Below are 21,196 nucleotides of genomic sequence, written 5' to 3'. Positions count from 1 at the left end.
GCGGGATGGGGGCGGGGCCTCGGAGCCACCGCCCCGCCCCAGACGGCCCCGCCCCCAGGAAGCCCCGCCCAGCCCCGACCCAACCTGCCCCGCCGCGCGCCCTCTTAACGGCTCCGGCGCGCGCCACCTCGAGACAGGCGGGACGTGGGCGGGGCCTGGGAGCCTAAGCCCCGCCCCCATACGGCCCCACCTCCCCCCGCCTCAGCGCTGCTGCCCGGATAGAGCCCCCCGCCGCTCGCCCGCCAGCCGCCCTCGGGAGCCGCCCCCACCCGCCCCTCTCGCGTCCTCCGTCGCTCCTGCGCAGGGGAAACATGGCGGCGGGAAGGGAGTGAGCGGTCTGTGCGGCCCCGCGCCCGCAGGTAAGCGCCTCGGCCGCTGCCTCCACCGGCCGGGACAGCCCGCTGCTTGAGGGGCCTGGAGGACCACGGACCGCCAGGGCGGGGAGGCGACGGCGGGACCTGCCGGCCCTCAGCTCCCGCCCCGCGGGACCCGGCTGTCTGTGTCTGTCGGGGCCGGTCGGCCTGTCGGTGGTCCGAGCGAGCGCGGTCGCGGCCCTTCCCCACCTCGTCAGCGCGGCCCGGACGCCGGTGGCCGGTTCTGCGTCCGCGGCCGGGCTGGCGGGTTCCGGGGTCCAGCTGGCGGCCTGACCCGGCTGGAGGTCCCGGCCCGGGGAACCCAAGGACGGAGGGACCTTTGGAGGTTCGGCATCGCCGGGGCGGGGGGTGCGAGAGTCGCCCTGCCCAGGCCCGAGGGGCTGGCTGGGGTCGGCTTTGAGCCGAGGGCGGGGACTCAGAGTGGTTGTCAGTCCGCGCGCCCGGTCCGTGGGTCTGCACGGACGCCGGAGCTGAGAGGTGCCGTGGGTCCGGGTCCGGGACCGGGTGGAGGATCGGGGTCGGCGGTGCGAGGGGCCCGGCGCTGTCAGCAGCGTCCTCCAGGCCGGCTCCGGGGTCGGGAGTTGCGCGACGACTCACTGTGGCGCTGGAAACGGGCGCGAGTGTAAGTTTTGTACCGCAGACTATATTTAATAAAATGTTTATAGACATTTAAAAAGATGAGGTGGGGGTGGGGGCGCTAGGCACCCAGGTGAGCAAGGTGCCAGGAGGGCTGGACACCTGGGAGTGCTGTGGGCCAGCCCCGAGAGGAATGAAGAAGTTTCCAGGAGATGGCTGCAACCCAGAACACCTCCAGACTGGAAGGGAATTTAAAAGTGATCCAGGCTCCCTTTCTTCCATCCCAAGCTGAAGTGGCTTTGAGAACCCCAAATTCTACCGTGATAATTTGACCCACCTGTTTTTACACTTCCTCCAGTGATGGGAAACTAATCTCTCACCAAAGGAAACCCTTTTCCTTGTGGACACTCTTTAATATACCTGAAGATGATAATCATATTCCTGGAGTCATGTCTTGTCTTCACGAATTTCAGTTCCTTCACTTGGTGATTATATGTTGGGGTTCTCTAATCCCTTCTCTGAATGATCTCTAGTTTGCCCATATCCCCTTTAAAGGAGAGCTTCTTAATGTGAATGAGCAAGTATTAAGTTTCTCCAAGAAGCTCCTTGGCCCCAAGGATTGACCTGTTTAAATAAAAAATTCTCTCGTCCCTTCCTCATTTCTGTGCTGTTTTGATCTTAAAAACAAAACAAAACAAACAAAAAAGCAAAAACCCCATCTCTCCTGTTTCCCCAAAAACAAGACAGTGTCTTATATTAATTTTTGCTCCCAAAGATGAGCTAGGTCTTATTTTCAGGGGATGTCTTATTTTTCCATGCGCTAGGTCTTATTTTCGGAGGATGTCTTATTTTCGGGGAAACATGGGTAGTACTGTTCGAACAAATGGGAAATGTTGGGTTTGCCCTCATTTTTTAAATGTCTATAAATACTTTATTAAATGAGCTAAAGCATATCAAAGTGTTGCAATATACCATGCAAATAGAATAATTTTTACTTTGAAAAAGGATTGAAATATAGTTGGTGCCAAACTGCAATTTAATATTTAGTTGGAAAGGGAAATGCTTTATTATATTGAACTTTATGCTCTATTTCTAACTGCCAGCAGACGGCCCAAAATTACTATGAAAAACATTTTTTGTTGCTCACTTGCCAGCATTAATTTTTACTTGCTTTTTCACTACTTAGCCTTGGTATGGGGTTAAGTTTTTAAAAAGGGTCTTTTACCAAGGTCTTAAACCCCTGCCTATGCATTCTTGTTGGTTAGTAATTTTTTAAGCTCAGAAGATGGCCTGGTAGATAAAATGCCAAGCTCTTGTATCTGGGACTCTGTTCTAGTTCTAAGCAGTTTTGCTGTTTCCATAACATAGACAAGTACATACCAGAAATCAGAGTTGTTTCTTTATCCTTATACATACATGTTCATTTTTTAAAAGTTGTTTAGTGGTTTTAAAGTTTGTAGTGTATGTATCAAGTTTTGATTCCTGGTATGTAGGTTGGATAAAAATTTGTATAATAACATTCTGCACATAACTGTACAGACCCAGGAAAGGTTCTAGTTCTTTCCCTTCATAAAACTTGGAGTTAGTAGTAGGAAATCCTAAAAACTGTGAGTGGATTTCTCACTGAAAATTTAAGTTGAACATGTTCTAACCTTTATATTTATGCATCTACTGTTGTGTCAGCACTATGCCATGTATTGTGTTTAGCTGGATCTACAAATATGAATAAGATACACTTCCAATCTTAGTTCTAAATGCTAAAATACTACTAGTATACCTCAGAATAAGAAGTAAGAGCTATGCATATAGTGCTTAAAGTTAGAGTGCTAGCCTAGGACTTTGGGGAAGACTTTGGGAACAGATGAAATCTCACCCAAATCTTTAAATGTTAAGGAGGAGTAAGGCAAATTTGAATGAAAAGTGTGCTTCAGAGAAAACGGCTTGAGGAAAGTCACCAATGTGAGAAAAGGAATAGCTTGCATGGATAATCACAAGCAGTTTGGGACTGCTAAGAGTATAACAGTGAAGATGAAAGTGGTAAATTGTGAGGCTGGAAATACAGGCAGAGACCATTTGGTAGAGTTTGTATGTATGAGTATCTTGAAATTAATTTAGGGATTTTAAAAAAAAATCACTGAAAGGATTTTATCAGACATGGTTGAATAATATCTTTGAAATGTGATCACAGGGATGAGGAGAAAGGAATGGAGGCTTTATGATTGATTGGGTATGCAGATGACAGAATGAGGGGTCCGGCATGATAGCCAGGTTCTTTGTCAGGGTGACTAGGTGGATAGTGGTGACATTAACTGAGACAGGAAACACTGGATGATAAGGTCAGTTTTGGACTTAAAGATTTTGTGAGTTTTTGAGTTAGGTCAGTGAGCAAATGTGGTGGAAGTAAATTAGAAAAAAAGGAGGTTTTGATCAGAAAGTGGAATATTGGAGTTAAATTGTCTGATATGCAGGTCTCTGTGTGGGTAGCTGGAGTACAGCAGAGGAGAAGGTCAGTGAAGCTGAGTATGACAAGGAACTCTGAGGCTCTTTTATTAAATGAGTCTTATATGTGGATTGCGAAGTGATTTAAGATGCTGGAATGTGGGAGGAGAGAATATTGTGAGCCAGATGCAGTGAATATACGTAGGTGATTCATTGGGAGGGTGAGTAGATAACAGATGAGAAGGGTAGAAAGTGATATAGCCATATGGTATAAACCTCACAGGAGGAGGGGTTTTTAAACACAAGAGTGGGAGAATAAAGTTTTTTGTTTAACTTTTCTGGAAGCAGACTCTTATTTCTTCATCTTTATTTGGGATTCATGTTAATCACTCAGTTTGCTCTGAAGAGTCTGTTCTTGATCTTGGAAAATAGGAAGGCAAATGTTCTATATCAAATCTTTTCTGCCAGTACTTAATGGCAAAGGCAATGGAGGTTTTTCCTGATGATTAGTGGGTGGATAGAGGAAACAATCAGATCTATCTTATTGGCCTAAGGATTGTAAGCGAATTGTTTAACTTCTGAGACTGTCAGTGTCCTCATCTTTAAAAAATAAATTCCTATTTCATAGGGTGCCACAAAGATTATAAAAATAATGTGTGTGTGTCTAAATTACTAGAAAAGCAATTGATGCTTTGTAGATGCAAAGTAAATGTTAAAATATTTGTTCTCTTCCAACTACCTTTAGGGGACTTTCACCTCTGCTGGGGGAAAGAAATTTTTTTTTTTCATGCTAAACCTAAATTATAAGGCAATAAGTACTTATGGGAGATAAAAGCAAAATGATATAGGAATTCAGAGGAGGGTGCCATCATTTTTAACATTTGGAAACAAGGTTGACATCACACTCAAGATGAATTTCATTTGGGTCTTGGAGAACAAATTTCAATAGTTTAATGATTTAGGTGAAGATACAAAGTAGGGAAAGTATAAGATATGTTTGTTAAAAAATGGTAGTCACCATAGGTTTGAGTATTGTATTTGTATAACTCAGTTGTGAGAAATGTGGCTAAGGAGATGGGCTGGGGCCATCGTATTTAAGACCTGAAACTATGGAATTTGGACTTGATTCTAGATGTACTAGAGAGGTATAGATAGTACATCTTTTCTCACTACCTGTTTCCTAACTGTAAAATTTATAAGCATTGATTAAAACCAAGGAAGACATTTCACATTCAGAAATGTTTCTATGTAGGCCAAGTTTAGGTTAAACACATAAGTGCTAAGCCCGGCCAGCATGTTTCAGTGGTTGAGCATTGACCTTGAGAACCTGGAGGACACAGTTCAGTTCCTGGTCAGGGCACATGCCTGGGTTGCAGGCTCGATCCCCAGTGTGGGGCTTGCAGGAGGCAGCCAATCAATGATTCTGTCTCATCGTTGATGTTTCTATCTCTCCCTTTCCCTTCCTCTCTCTGAAATCAATAAAAATATATATTTTTAAATAAGTGCTAAGATTTGTTTTGTAGTTTAATCTTTGCACTAACCTTGTTTGGTAGCTAGGCTTAGTGGAGTTAAGAAACACAAAAGATCTCACTGGTAGAAATTGACTAAAGATGCTCTGATTTCAAGTTCTTTTTTTTATACTACCATAGTGAGTTAGATTTGGGAAGAAGCCTGGGTTTCTCATTAAAGAACTCAGGGCTGGTCACTTGCTTCTCTGATCCTCAATTCTTGGGAATCAAACCTCTACCTTCTAGTGTATGGGACGATGCTTCAATCAACTGAGCCACACTGGCCAGGGCTTCTTAAATTTTGAAGCATATAAAGGCTTCTGCATTATTTTTCCCCCTTCTGTATTTTGTGTTACAAATGTTAGCTTTTTAAAATTAAAGTACGTACATACTGTTTATTCATTTTAATCACTATATCTATTGCTCATTGATGTATTATAGGCACATCTCTAAGTAGTTTCTTATTTATTATAATTGCTTTTATTCATACTTACATAGAATTTCCTCTGAGACATCCAAACATTAATAAAGGCTATTTTAGTCATTATGTCTTGTAAAGTATTATAGAAAACATGAGAGCCAGCATACTTGTTCTTGGAAATATTTGAGTGAAGAACAGACAACCATTTGTCTTAGAGCAGTGGTTATCAACCCTTCTAATGCCACGACCCTTTAATACAGTTCTTCATGTTGTGGTGACCCCCAACCATAAAATTATTTTTGTTGTTACTTCATAACTGTAATTTTGCTACTGTTATGAATTGTAATGTAAATATCTGTGTTTTCCGATGGTCTTAGGCTCTACAGCAGCGGTTCTTAACCAATGGGTTGAGATCCGCTAGCAGGGTGGCCTAAGACCATCGGAAAACACAGGTATAGTAACCTAGACCTATATAGTAACTTGGGCAAGTCTCACAAATAAAAGTTGTGTGAATAAAGCAAGTGGCAGAACACATTTATAAAGCTTAACATGCATTATTATTTAGGGAAGCATGCTTATTATTAAGAAAGTGGTGTCTTGAATGTCAAGGAAATACCAGTTGTTAAGTTTCAAAAAGAAAGGAACAGCAGTGTGAAAGTTTCTAGGCAGATAAAGTAAGAATACTATGAAAAGACCATTGGATAACAATAAATCATTGTGCTCTGAGGTACAGTAAGGGATACCAAGATACTAGATAAGTGGATATCTCAGAATGGTAGTAATTCAATCTACCAGTTCTGTGGGCCAGTTATTTCCATTTAATTATGGAGAGGATGGAGTCAGGGAAGCTATTCAAAATAGAGCCTCTCTATTTTTAAGCATTTGATATATCAACACAATTGAAAAGATTTTAATCCTCTGCTATCTATATTATCATTTCTCTAAAAAGTAACTAGGGTTAATATTGATATATATATATATATATATATATATATATATATATATATATATATATATATTTTATTCTATATCTTCTGTTGAATAAAGATAGAACTTAGGCTGTTGTTAGTGTATTTTCAGGATTGGATGATATTCTAAAGATCAATATTTCTATCTCCAATATTTCATAGGTAAGAAGGTGAACGAGACCTTATTAGCAGCATGATATGTGAAAAGAATTATGGCTTAGTGACTGAGTCACAATTCAAGTTCCTGTCTGCCATTCACTGGTTCTGTGATTTAGGCAAGTGGGAGCTGCAGTAGGTGATCACTAAAATTTCTTACAACTCTCAGATTCTGTGACTATTAGGTCAATTATTCAATGAAGAAACTGAGGCTTAACGAAGGGACAATTTGTAGAGCCATAAAAACTGGAATTTGATTCTCTTGACTCTTGGTTCAAGAAATCTGATGGAAGAATCATCAAATATTTGAGTTGCTGCTATATATCAGGCATGTATTTAGTACCTGGAAAAACAAAAGCACATGAAATTGCTTTAGAATTTATCCACTATAAAAGTAACAACCAGCATCTTCTGTTTGTTTGTTTATACATATACTGTCTTACTCCAGAATATACCAAAAGCATACCAACTCTGCGCAACATGCCATAACTACAAGTCTGAAGGGTTCCTATACACCCCCTCCCCCACAGCTTAATAATTCACTAGAACAACTCATAGAACTTAAGAAAGTACCATACAGGTTTATTATAAAGGATACAAACCAGGAACAGCCAAATGAAGAAACACCAAGGGTGAAGTCTGGGAGAGTCCCGAACCCAAAGCTTCCTTGTCCTCTCTCTCCATGGAATCAGAGCACATCACCTTCTAGGACATTCACACATTTCAGGAGTATTCTGTTTGGGGAACACAGATCAATCCATACTAGTCTACCCTCTGCCCTGTTCCCCCAATTATGGTCCTTCCCATGAGCAAAAGTCATTCACTTTATCCCAACATTCCCCAAGGTTTTAACATAGTCCAACATCAACTCTAGGTCCAGAATCTCATGTAAATTAACTCAAAAATCTCATCTTTAAATTATCTAAATAAGGTATGGGTGGAACTCTGGTATGGTCTATATGGAGGGGAAAATTCTCCATTTGTGGATCTGTGAAAACTAGGAAACAACTTATCTGCTTCCAAGGTACATTGGTAGCACAGGAATAGGAAAGTTATTAATATTTCCATTAGGAAAGGGAGAAAATGCAAGGGAAAAAAATGGTTGCTAGTCTAAAGCAAATTTTACCCATCGGGGCAAATTCTGTTTGATCTCAAGGCTTGGGATAATCCTGTCTGGATACTCTGTCCTCTGGTCTGCTGGGACAGCCCACCCTTTTAGCTCAAGAGAATCCCAGGGGTTCAGTCATCTGTGGTGTTGCCCTTGGTGTTATTCTTCCTTCATTTTGGTTTCTTCTCTCTCCCTTTCAGACCAGGCTGGAAGCACTTCTGCTGATATGAAATTCTTAAAAACCTTGTCAGTCTCATATAATTCACGGGGCCCAAACCATTTGACAAGAGGGTCCTCTGTAGATCTTTCCTAGATTATCATGTATATACTGTATAACCGTATCTCTATTTTGATTTTTCCTGGGTAACCATGTGTGGATACTCGTATCTGTTTCTAACTTGTGCAGTGGTTGATTGTATCCGTGAGTCAGGCAAATGATTGTCCAGCCACACCCTTGGCCCTGTCTTCAGAGCATGCTGTCTGTCTGGATAGTCAGAGAATATACTAAATCACCAAGTGCTGGGTCCTTTTTATTAACAGCTTATTCTTCAGTTTATCTTTTCTCATATTTTACTATAAGCACCAAGGAAAAAGTAGATCACAATGTCAACAGTTTTCTTAGAATTTCCTCAACTAAATAAGTTCATCACATACAAGTTCACCCAATGGCTGAACACAATTCAAATAAGTTTGGGGTTTTTTTGCCACTATTATAAGAAATGTCTTTTCTTTAGTTTCTAATAACATGTTCATCATTTCCTTTTAAAGCCTCATTAGAAGCACCTTTAGTGTTCATATTTTCACCTACCATCTCTTCAATGCAGTCTAGGTTTTCTCTATCAATCCTCTACTTATTATTCAAATCCAAAGCTACTTCCTCATTTTTAAGTTTTTGTTAGAGCAGCACTTTAATCAGTACCAAAATCTATATTAGTTTTCTGGGGCTACCAAAAGCTGGAAGAGGCAAAGAAGATCTTCTCCTGCATATTTCAGAGAGAGCATGACCCTGCAACACCTTTATTTCACACTTCTAGCCTCTAGAACTGTGAGAAGATAAATTTCTGTTGTTTATTACATCCAGTATATGGTACTTTGTTATGGCAGCCCTAAGAAGCCAAAATGGGTGTTAACCTGGATGTACTGTAGTCATTAGTGAAAGACATTGAGTGTATGTGGTATCTTTTTGTATCCCTAGGATTTCCTGCCATTTCTCTTTCTTCTTTTAAGTCATATTTGTGTCTAGTTGCACTACAAAGTTTACTTTTGTTGTGTTAACAGCTTATGATTTGCCTTTATCTCAGGAGAGTAGCCTTAAATCATTATTGGGGATCCTTAGTACCAAGGGGCCTTCAAATTTTTGGAGGGGTAGGGCTTTAGTTTTATAGACCTTCCTTCTGCTAGAATGCCTAGTACTGGTTCTCAGTTTCCTTTCCATGCATATGTTGTAATACCTCCTGCATCCAGGTGAAGCAAGAACAACTCCAGTGGCACTTCATTTAGCTCTTGAATAGTCATTTGACTCATAAATGATGAATTACCTGAGGCCTTTATCATTACTTCTAATGGACATCTGTGATTTTCAGTTTTGAGTTATTTTTAAAGACCACATTCTTTGCCTATCCTAATGAGGACCTGTACTTTTTTGGATTTCTCTTAGTGCCAGTCACAGTGTTGGCAGGTCTCTTAGAAGATACTATATAAATATTGTTTTATCTATGGCACTGCTAGTGAGAGACTATCTCTAGTGATAAATAAGAGATGTTAGTTGCCAGGGCTGTCATTTCAATTTATCTTGCTTATAGTGAGCTCATTAATAAATTGTCACAGTGGTAATATGAAAATAATGAACCTTCTGGAGGCCCAGCTGGGGCACAAAGTCCTAACAGGGACCTTCAGGGCAACTGCCATTGTTATACACAATTAAGTTAAAGGATTTCAGGCTCTTTTCCCCCTTTGAAACATTTATATTTTGCAAAATTGAAATTCTTTTTTTAACACTAGTGTACTTTCTAATTGTACTTGAATTCAATTTAACAAACATGTATCTGGTACCTACTATCATTAGACAGTATGTTAGACTCTAGGGATATAAAGATAAATAATACATCCCTTAAGGCCTCACTGTCAAATAGGCTATAGAGGCATATAAACAATACAGTATTTAAATGTTATTAAGTATAAGCCAGATATCAACATAGCACAGAAGAAGTTATTATCTAGGGAAAAGTGCTAAGAAGGCTGAGGAAGAGAATATAACATTGATTTCTGAGTTAAATTTTGAAGGATCAGTGCTAATTTGACAAATTGAGTGTGTAATGGGAAAAGGGACTTCATTATAGATGAGTTGAGGGACTATAGATCATTTAAAATAACTTCCGGGAGGAAGGTAGAGAGAAGGAAAAAATGGGTAGATGAGGCTGGAGAAATAAGTAGTCAAGGGCCAGATCTTAAAGTATTTAGGTTTTGAAAGGTGCAGCAATGCCAAGGACTTTTTTATTTATTTTTTATTGATTAAGGTATTACATAAGTGTCCTTATTCCCCCATTACACCCTACCTCCCATTCATGCCCTCACTTCCCTGTTGTCTGTGTCCATTGATTAGGCTTATATGCATGCATGTAAGTCCTTTGGTTGATCTCTCCTCCTTACCCCCACTGTTCCCTGAAGTTTTACATTCTGATTGATGTTTCTCTGTCTCTAGATCTATTAATGTCAAGGACTTTGGTGGATTTCATTCTATGGGCTACATGAATCTATGGAAAGATATTAAACAGAGAGTCAATATGATTGGCTTTTTATTTTAGAAGAGTTATTCTGGTTGCCATACATATGGTGGAATGGAAGTAAAGAGAGACCAATCAGACTATTCATTAGTTTTGTGCAAGCAAGTAACAATATAATATACTGTAAAGAGCATGACCTAGATTGTTTAAAATCCTAGTTTAATCACTAACTCTCTAAACTAACTCTTTAAGTTTTCTTATCAGTGAAATGGGAATAATCTTATACTTGAAGTTATGGAAAATCATATAAAGTAACATATATAAGTGGAATTGCTCCCATAAGCTAAGTATAAATCTTAAATGTTATATTTTTAACTTCTGTTTTTATTGAGTTTTAAGTAACTTATAGCCAAGTATAGGATTTCTTAAAAATATATTTTTAATTGATTTTTAGAGAGGAAGGGAAAGGAAGAGAGAGGAAAAAAATTCATGTGAGAGTGAAACATCCATCAGCTGCCTCCTACACGCCCCCTACTGGGGATTGAGCCCATAACCCGGAATCAAACCCACAACCCAGGTATATGCCCTGACCAGGAATAGAACCAGCAACCTTTCAGTGCATGGGATGATGGCCAACCAATTGAGCCACACTGCCAGGGCCCAAGTGTAGGATTTTTAAGAAGCACTTTTATTTTCCTTCTGCCACTGTCCCAGTAAAACAAAAAGAAAGCCGAAAGGTTACAATTATTTTATATTCACATTAAGATCCATATTTTAGAGTTTTCCTAACATTTAAAACAATAACATAACTAAATTATTTTCCTTTGGCTACCCTGCCAGACTCTCATTTGGAGAATTAGGCTTAGTATCTTTTTTGAGTTAGTAGTGCTATAGGAAAAGATAAGAGCCTTAGCTCAACAAATGAGCTTTTTAGCTGAGAAATAGCATCAGTTTACTCTGCTTCTGTTTCTTCAAGTGTTTAATAAGGATAACATGAGTAGATGTCTTAGCCATTTTGCATATTTACTATGAGGATCACCTTCTTTCTATAAGTGAACATTCATTAAACTACTATCCAAGGTGCTGTTACAAATAGTGTAGTAATGATTCAGATCAGAATTCTAATTTCAAGGGAATTATAGTGCTAAAAGAACTGTAAAAGATGTATATGAATAACTAATACAAATAAAATAATATGTAAGTCAGTTAACTTTGAAAATTATAAAGGAGTAAAACTAGAAGTCATTTATATTTGTGCAGTATATTGTAAAAATGTTTTTCCTTGCACCAAAAGGTCACTGGTTCAGTTCCTAATTGGGGCACATGCACCATTGCAGGCTCAATCCCCAGTGAGGGATGTGCAGGAGGCATCTGATCAATGACTCTCTCTTATCATTGATGTTTCTCTCTCCCTCTCCCTTCCTCTCTCTAAAATCAATAAAAACATTTTTAAAATGTTTTATATAATATATTTCCTATGTTTTTATTATTTAAAGTGCTTCTCCAGGTAAAGCTGAGATAGAGGCACTTTCTCAGATACTTGTGGAAAATCAGTGATAAAAATAGCTTTAGATTTTGTAAAGATTTTTAAATCTACATATATATTTTGATCCCTGGCTTAAATATTCACTAATATCAGTATAACTTAAGTTACTCTCAAAGCCTTAGGAGTGATATGTGTGTGTGTGTGTGTGTGTGTGTGTGTGTGATGGAGATAATATCATTTGCCTTTCAGATTTGTTGTGATGAAATAGTCATATATATAAAAGTGCTAAAAAAAAAAAAAAAAAACCTAAAAAAAAACCCCACCAACAATCTTGCCTTTAGTCTCTTTGCTGTAGGCTACCCACCTTTTCACTGTTGTCCAGTGTTGCCCAATTTTGAGCTTTGATACAGCATCTTCTCTGAGATATTTTTTATTTATTTATTTATTTTATTGTTTAAAGTATTACAAATAGTAGTACATATGTCTCCTTTCGCCCCCATTGAACTCCCCCCCACCCGCCCCCGGCTTATGCTCCACTCCCTGCCCCAGTGTCTTGTGTCCATTGGTCATGCTTATATGCATGCATACAAGTCAGCGGGAAGGCTGGGGAGTGTTGGGGGTGGGGGAAGGAGGTAAGAGATCTCTGATATATTTTAAAGTAGTTTTTTTACTTGTGAAAAATTTCAAACATATAACAATTAAAAGGATTTTGCAATGAAAAACCTTATGTTCACCACTTAAATTTTACCATTACTTGTAAATATTGCTTATATTACTAGTGTTCATGTATCCCTCTACCTACCTTGCTGTATTGAAATTTCTCTAGTGATTTTTTTAGGACTTTTCTGAAAGATATTTAGATTAACTTGAAGGCCAGAAGTACAAATGCATTTCAAATATTTGTAATTAAATAGCTTTTCTATTTAAATTGCTCTGTTCCTGTGAAGAATTTTATTTACCAGGTTGTTCATTATTGTGATCTTTTTGTACTATTTGTGTTCCTATCTTCATTTCTAACCTTAATTCATCCTATTGCATTTTCCTGAGAATGCCATCAGCTAACCTTTTTCCAATTTCACATTTAGAGTAGGTTCTTTGTGGTAGTTCTTGTTGTCTTTTTCTCCTTTTAAAATTAATAAAAAGTAATACTGTACATTTTGTGCCTAGTGGCAAACATGCATCTAGAAGCTTTGTTTGATTAGAGAGAGATGCTAGTTAGCACAGGTCTTAAAATCTCAGGTATCTCAATACTTTCCATCAACTCCCATTTCTTGTTTCTTAGCTTGTGTGTTTCCCCAGGACAGCTTATCTATTTAGAATGCCTTAGGAGTAAATACAATCCTTTGCCTATGTTTGGTTAGAGTATCTCAGCAGTTGATTGATTTTCTCCATTATATAGCTCTATTTAGATTATATATTACAGAAATTCTTTAAAGTTCCTGGTTATTTGATGGTACTCTTTCTTATTTTCCATTGCTGCTAAGTAGCTGGATACTTTCTCATATTTTTAAAATCTCATATTTTTAATGACTTTTAATCAGAGAATTTGCCATTAAGTTTTGTGGATTTCCTTAATACACTGTGAGGACTGTATTCAGAAGTCTTTGAAAAAGCAAATAATATTCATGATTATGTCTTTTTTTAAAAAATATATTTTATTGATTTTTTACAGAGAGGAAGAGAGAGGAATAGAGAGTTAGAAACATCAATGAGAGAGAATCATCGATCAGCTGCCTCTTGCATACTCCCTACTGGGGATGTGCCCACAACCAACGTATATGCCCTTGACCAGAATCGAACCCGGGACCTTTCAGTCCTCAGACTGACCCTCTACCACTGAGCCAAACCGGTTTCGGCATGATTATGTCTTTTAACTACTTTCATTCTCTCATTACCTTGATCCTGTAAGATTCTAGAGTGACTTATAGACACTAAAGGCTCCAGCTTGTTTTGTTTCATTTTAAGAGATTTTCTACAAAATTTCTCTCAGAAATCATCTGAGTTTAAATTCAAACCACCCAAAATGTTATTCCTTTTTTTAAAAAATATGCTTTTTATTTATTTGAGGGAGAGAGAGAAACATCAATCTGCTGTCTCCCATATGCATCCTAACTAGGGATTAAACCTGCAATCTGGCCATGTGTCCTGACTGGTAATTGAGCCTGCAACCCTTACAGTGCACAGGACAATGCCCAATCATCTGAGCCATACTGGCCAAGGTGAAAATATTATTCTTTAAATTAAAAAAAGTAGTTATTGTGCTCTTGTCATATAATTTTTCAATTGCATGCCTTTTTATTAAAGATTAGACTTTATTAATTTCATTCAAAAAAATACTTACTGAATGCCTCCTCAATACCAGACACTATTCCAAGTGCTGGGATATAGTGCTGAATAAATAACACTGATAAGTCCCCAGTAGAGGACACAAACCTTATATAATAGAAGGCTAATATGCAAATCGACCAAATGGCAGAACAACCAGTTGCTATGATGTGCACTGACCACCAGGGGGCAGACTCTCAACACAGGAGTTGCCCCCTGGTGGTCAGTGATCTCCTACAGGGAGAGTGCCGCTCAGCCAGAAGCCGGGCTCATGACTGGCAAGCACAGTGGCAGTGGCGGGAGCCTTTCCCTCCTCCTCGACTGCACTAAGGAGCAACAAGCTGAGCAGTAAGGAGTAGTGAGCAGGTGGGCGGTAAGGAACGAGGGGTCCTGGACTGCAAGAGGGATGTCTGCTGAGGGGGTCCCACACTGAGAGAGCGCACGCTGGGCTGAGGGAACCACCCCCCCCCCAAGTGCAGGAATTTCATGCACTGGGCCTCTAGTAAATAGATAAGGAACATATTAAATGGTGCTAACTGCTGTGGAGAATTAAGAGTGATATGATAGACAGAATCTGGGTGAGTGAGTGGTCAGGGAAGGGTTCTCTGGGGAGGTGGCATTTACTAATAACCTGAGTCTTCAATGATAACAAGCCAGCTATATGAGTATGAGGTGGAGCATTCCAAGTAGTATAAAGTCCTAAAGTAGTAGTTAAGGAGCTTGGCCTGCATCAGGAGCAGAGAAGGCCAGCTTGGCTTGAGCAAAATGAATGAGAGTAGTAGGGGAAAAGTTGGTAGAGGTCAGGGCCAGATCATGAACATTTATGGGGGTCAGGGTGAGATACTGCGATTTAATTTTAAGTTCTACAGGGAATCTTGAGATTTTAAGCAGGGGAGTGACATGATCTAATTTACATTAATATATAATCAAGATAGAGACATAATGGAGACAGTCAGCCAATGGTGAGAGCATCTAATCAAACATAGGCCAAAGATTGTGTTTATTCATAACTTAGATATACTAAACTAGAGGCCCGGTGCACAAAATTTGTGCACTCCAGGTGGTGGTGGTGGGGAGGGTGTCCCTCAGCCCAGCCTGCACCCTCTCGCAGTCTGGGACCCCTTGGCAGACATCCTTCTCCCAAGTCTGGGATCCCTCTCACAGTCCAGGACCCCTCAATCCTTACCACCCTCCTGCTTGCTGCTCCTTATTGTTCAGCTCGTTGCTCCTTAGCTTAGCAGAGGAGGGAAAGGTTCCCACCACTGCCGTTACACTTGCCAGCCATCAGTCTGGTTTCTGGCTGAATGGTGCTCCTCCTGTGGGAGGGCACTGACCACCAGGGAGCAGTTTTTGCATTGAGCTTCTGCCCCCTGGTGGTCATTGCACGTCATAGCGACTGGTTGTTCCACCATTTGGTTGATTTGCATATTAGCCTTTTATTATATTGGACTAGGGACCCAGTGTGCACCTTGAAAGGAACTGTGGGTTATGAGGCTATGGTGGGCTTTTGTTTGCTGGAAGCTTTTTGATGACTGCTTCAATTTCTTCCATAGGTTGAGATGTTTAGATTCTTCCTGATTGAGTTTTGGAAGGTTGCATTTTTCTTGGAATATGTCCATTTCCTCCAGGTTGTCCAGTTTGTTGGAATAGAGTTGTTCATAGTATTTTTTAACAATCCTTTGTATTTTGATGGGGTTTAAACTTTTCTTAATGACTCAGACCCTTATAGTGTGTGTGTGTGTGTGTGTGTGTGTGTAAAGTAGGGGTGTCGAACTCAATCAGAGAAGAGGCCAAAATCTAAAATCCAGCCTAAATCACAGGCCGAATGGTTTACTGAACAGTCATAAACTGACAATGTCATAAACTGACAGCGGAGTGCAGTGATGACAGCGCGGTGCAGGCCACATTGCAAGGCCTGGCGGGCTGGATTTGGCCCGCGGGCCTTGTGTTTGACACATGTGGTGTAAAGAATACAAAATTCCATGGGCTTTTAGTAATTTGTTTCTAATTTTCCTTTTCTCACAAGCCCACTTTTTAGTAGATATTTTTTACAGAATATAAGGTTTTTCAGGAATGCATATTGTTATAAAAACACCAGGAATTATGTCTACGGCCATACCACCCTGAACGCTCCTGATCTCGTCTAAAAACACCAGGAATTAAGTTTGTAGATCCACAATAAAAATAAAAGTAAAGCTGAAACTGGTTTGGCTCAGTGGATAGAGCGTCGGCCTGCGGACTGAAAGGTCCCAGGTTCGATTCCAGTCAAGGGCATGTACCTTGGTTGGGGCTCATCCCCAGTAGGGGGTGTGCAAGAGGCAGCTGATCAATAACTCTCTCTCATTGATGTTTCTAACTCTCTCTCTCCCTTCCTCTCTGTAAAAAATCAATAAAATATATATTTTAAAATAATAATAAAAATAAATAAAAATAAAAAGATTTGAAAACCACTACCCTAGGTAGCTCTTTTTTTATGCTAATAATAATTTCTTATATTTGCATAGTAACTATTTGCCAAGCCTCTTTACACATATATGGTCTATGATAAGTAAACTAGGGAAGGGATTGACTTCTTGTTGTTTTTAAACTATATATGAGGCAAGCATAATGGAACCTAAAAGAGCATGGACTTTGAAATGAGACCATCTTTAACTTTAGCCTTTCTATTTAGTAGTAGCCATGTGACCCTGGATACCTTAATCTTGCTTCATATCAGAACCTCATCTTTTTTTTTTAAACCTAAAAATGTCAGAATTATTGGGTGCTTTAAATCAAGTAATAAAGATAAAAATGCCAAATAGGGACACCATGAATAAATCTCACAAACAAAAAGTTGAGTGGAAGAAAGTGTACATAAAATATAGTACATGTGGTGTAATTTTATTTTTATAGCATTCAAAACAGTCAAAACTAATCTACAGTGATAGAAATCAAGGCATTGTTTATTCTGGGGCAGAGTAATGACTCAGAGAGGAAGCAAAAGGAGTACTTCAGGAGCTAGTAATGATCTCTTTCTTGTTTTGGAGACACATTGTGTACTTTTCATTATGGGTATTATACTTTAGCAAAAAGGTCATTTTTAAAGAGCTTAGCATAGAACCTAGCACATAGTTAATGATGGTTCATTAAATTAACAATATGAAAGGTTATTTAGAAAAGTGATCTTAGCCTCCTTTCCTTGTAACCTTCTGTTTCTTTGTTACTCTCAGTTTTATACCTATTATATTTATACTGATGGTAATCTTAATGGGCATTGTTGAAGGAGTTAAGGTTAATCAGGCAAGGTGAAATTGAATGTCTGACCAGTGTGATCTAGGAATACGAATTTTTAAATTTTTTTTCATGTCTCGATGTTTAGTGACATGAAAGCAACCGCTGCTGGTAGGAGGGGTGAGCATGGGGAGCAGGTGAGGAACTCTGTGTCTTGGCGAGATTTATTTTTCCTGCTAGGTAATGTTTGGGATATAAAATAAGCCTATGACAGTCTCTGTCCTCAGGGAGGATAGAATCCTATAAGGAGAGGTCTATGAGGTAGGCAGAAATGAATTTATTTGCATTTGCTTTTGATCTTTTGAAATAAGGTTTCTGATATAACTATTGATATTAGCAAGACCCTCTAAACTACAGAAAACTGTGGTGATGATTGTATGGATGCTGATAGAGCCAATATACAGAAAACTGAATGACTTCTCAGTAATCAGTAACTTGACAAAAAGGGAGGTGGGGAAGTACTCCCTATCTATCAGATATTTATTTATATTAACTCATTATAATAAATAATGCCATTTAGCCCTCAAAGATCCTTTGGAGTAGACACTATGATTTCCACTTTAAAATTACAAAAATTGAGGCCCAAAGACAGTAACTTGTCCAAGTTTATATAGCTAGTGACAGAGTTAGTCTGTACCACTTGCTATAAATAGATAGCAACATTATCCAAAGAAAGGATATGTCTATCAAAAGATAGCTTGAAACATGTTAAACGTAAAGTCAGAAAGAAAATTGATAGGTTACATCTAGGATTATTCAGGAAAGGAAATGCTATGACTCTAGTACTTAATTTCTTGAAAGTCCCGTGAACCTTTTTGTATTCCTGTTATAAACTGGTTGAATAGGACTGTCAAAAATAGAACTGATGATGCCGAAACTGGTTTGGCTCAGTGGATAGAGCGTCAGCCTGTGGACTGAAAGGTCCCAGGTTCGATTCCGGTCAAGGGCATGTACCTTGGTTGTGGGCACATCCCCAGTAGGGGGTGTGCAAGAGGCAGCTGATCGATGATTCTCTCGCATCGATGTTTCTAACTCTCTATCCCTCTCTCTTTCTCTCTGTAAAAAATCAATAAAATATATTTTAAAAAAATAGAACTGATACAGATTCACCTGTTGCCTGTTTCATTTCTGTATGTGTGTGGTAAAAATACATGCCATTAAATTTACAATTTTAATTCATTAAGTCCATTTAAATATTATGTAGCATTTACTACCATCCATTTTTGAACTTTTTCATCATCCCAAACAGAAACTCTGAACCCATTAAATCATAACTCTTCATTACCCACCCTGCCAAACCTCAATGAATTTGCCTATTATAGTTACCAAATCTAAATGATATTATATAATATTTATCCCTTTAATTTTGGCTCATTTCATTTAGCATCTTTTTAAGATTCATCCATGTTATAGCAAGTATTAGAATTTCATGCCTTTTTATGGCTGAGTAATATTCTGTTGTATGCATATACCACATTTGTTTATCCTTTCATTTATTTATGAATTCTTAAATTATTTCTTCCCATTGGCTATTGTGAATAATGCTGCTATGAACATTAGTGGGCAATATTCATAGCAGCATCAGTCCTTGCTTTCAATTATTGGTAATTCTATGTTCATCTCCCTGAGATTTCCCATAGCTGCACCATTTTTTTATTCCCATTAGCAATTTGTAAGAGTTTTAGTTTCTCCACATCCTCACCAACACTTCTTATTATTGTTTGTTTGTTTTCATAATAGCCATCCTAATGGACGTTAGTAAAGTGGTTTCTCATTGTAATTTTGATTTACATTTCCCTAATAATTAATGAAGTTGAGTATCTTTTTGTGTGCTTATTGACCATCTGTATAGATAAATGGAGAAATGTCTGTTCAGTTCCCTTGCCCATTTTTAAATTGAGTTGAAGGTTTTTGTTGTTGAATTATAGAGTTCTATTTTTTTTAGTTCTATTTTTTTAATTTTTAAAAATATGTTTTTACTTATTTCAGAGAAAGAAAGTGAGAGGGAGAGAGAGCTAGATAAGATACATCAATTATGAGAGAGAATCATCAATGCGCCACTTCTTATTCACCGCCCACTGGGGATTGAGCCCACAACCTGGGCAGTGCCCTGACTGGGAATCAAACCATAACCTCCAGGTTCATAGGTTGATGCCCAACCATTTAGCCACACTGGCTGGAATATGTGTGTGTGTGTGTGTGTGTGTGTGTGTGTGTGTATGTGTATATGTGTATATACATAAATAGATATTAATCCCTTATCAGATATATGATCTGCCAGTATTTCCTCCCATTCTGTAGGTTGTCTTTTCACTCTCATGATAGTGTCCTTTGATACACAATGTTTTTCATTTTAATGAAATTCAGCGTATTGAGGGGTTTGCCTCTGCCTTAGATGTCATATCCAAGAATCATTGCAAATCCATGAAGATTTCCCCTTATGTTTCCTCCTAAGAGTTTTATAATTTTAGCTCTAATATTTAGGTCTTTGATGCATTTTGAGTTAATTTTTGTATAAGATGTAAGGAAAACATTCTACTTCATATTTTGCATGTGAGTATCAGGTTTCCCAGCATTATTTGTTGAAATGAGTATCTTTTTCCTATGAATGATCGTGACACCATTGCAGAAAATCATTTGACTGTATATGTTATGGTTTATTTCTGGGTCCTCTGTTCTATTCCATTTGTCTATATGTCTGTCCTTATGCCCAGACTATACTGTTTTGATTACTGTAGCTTTGTAATAAGGTTTGAAATCAGGAATTGTGAATCTTCAAAATTTATTTTTTATTTTCAAGATTGTTTAAGGTATTTGGGATCTTTTGAAAGTCCATGTGAATTTTAGTATGTTTTTTTTTATATTTCTACAAAAAACATCATTGGGATTAAGATAGAGATTGCATTGAGTTTATAGATCAGTTTGGGTATTATTGTCATTTTAACAATATTAGTCTTCTAACATATGAACACAGATGTCTTTCCATTTATTTATGTACTAGAAGTCTCATGCATGAAAATTCATGCATTGAGGTGGGGGGTAGGTTCTCAACCTGGCCTGCGCCTTCTCATAGTCCCGGAGCCCCGTGATCTATTGCTCCACAGAAGTAGGCCCTACCCACCTGCCGCAGCACCTCTGGCTGGCCAAGTAGCCTGGGCCTTCCCCTGGCCACAGCTCTGCTATCAATAGCCCGCAGCCAAAACTGGTTTGGCTCAGTGGTAGAGCGTTGGTCTGCGGACTGAAAGGTCCCAGATTCGATTCCAGTCAGGGGCATGTACGTTGGTTGCGGGCACATCCCCGGTAGGGGGTGTGCAAGAGGCAGCTGATCAATGTTTCTCTCTCATTGATGTTTCTAGCTCTCTATCTCTCTCCTTTCCTCTCTGTAAAAAAGTCAATAAAATATATTTAAAAAATAAATAAATAAATAGCCCCGCAGAGGAAGGCCCCGCCTACCTGGATGGTCGGTGGCCTAGGCCTCCCACTTTGGGGCAATTGTGGAGCCCCCCAAATGATTGCCCCGCCCTCTGCAGGCGATCATGGAGCCATGGCAAGGGCCCCCGACCAATCGCATCGCACCTGCCTTGACTGGCCTGGCGCCAGTGCATGTCATAGTATGGTTGTCAGGAAGGTCATTCTGCTGTTCGGCCTTTCGGTTGATTTGCATATTATGCTTTTATTATTATAGATTAAGTTTATTTTAGTGTTTTGTAGTTTTCGGTGTATATTTTAGTTCATGTGGCTGACATATTTCTTACAGTAAATTAATAAATGAACATTTCAGTTTACCCATTATTATTTAATGTCCTATAGATCTATCAAGATTCTATTCTACTTGTAACATA

The 21,196-nt window shown here is 39.1% G+C and overlaps 1 protein-coding gene across 19 annotated transcripts in view; it reads left to right on the top strand.

Annotated features, from left to right (window-relative positions):
* Positions 1-200: 200 nt before the first annotated feature.
* The window catches only part of SCMH1 (Scm polycomb group protein homolog 1), a 120,126-nt gene continuing 99,130 nt past the window's right edge, over positions 201-21,196 (top strand). For 18 of the 19 annotated variants that reach the window (XM_084874543.1, XM_084874541.1, XM_084874538.1 and 15 more), the window contains exon 1: positions 201-359. The gene's annotated coding sequence lies outside the window, so the exon portion shown is untranslated. The remainder of the gene's footprint in view (positions 360-21,196) is intronic. The other variant, XM_084874546.1, reaches the window with a different exon arrangement.

The sequence above is a fragment of the Pipistrellus hanaki genome (assembly GCF_964339955.1).
Source record: "Pipistrellus hanaki genome assembly, chromosome: 2".
In the NCBI taxonomy this organism is placed as follows: Eukaryota; Metazoa; Chordata; class Mammalia; order Chiroptera; family Vespertilionidae; genus Pipistrellus; species Pipistrellus hanaki.
This window is presented reverse-complemented; position numbering and strand designations above follow the sequence as displayed.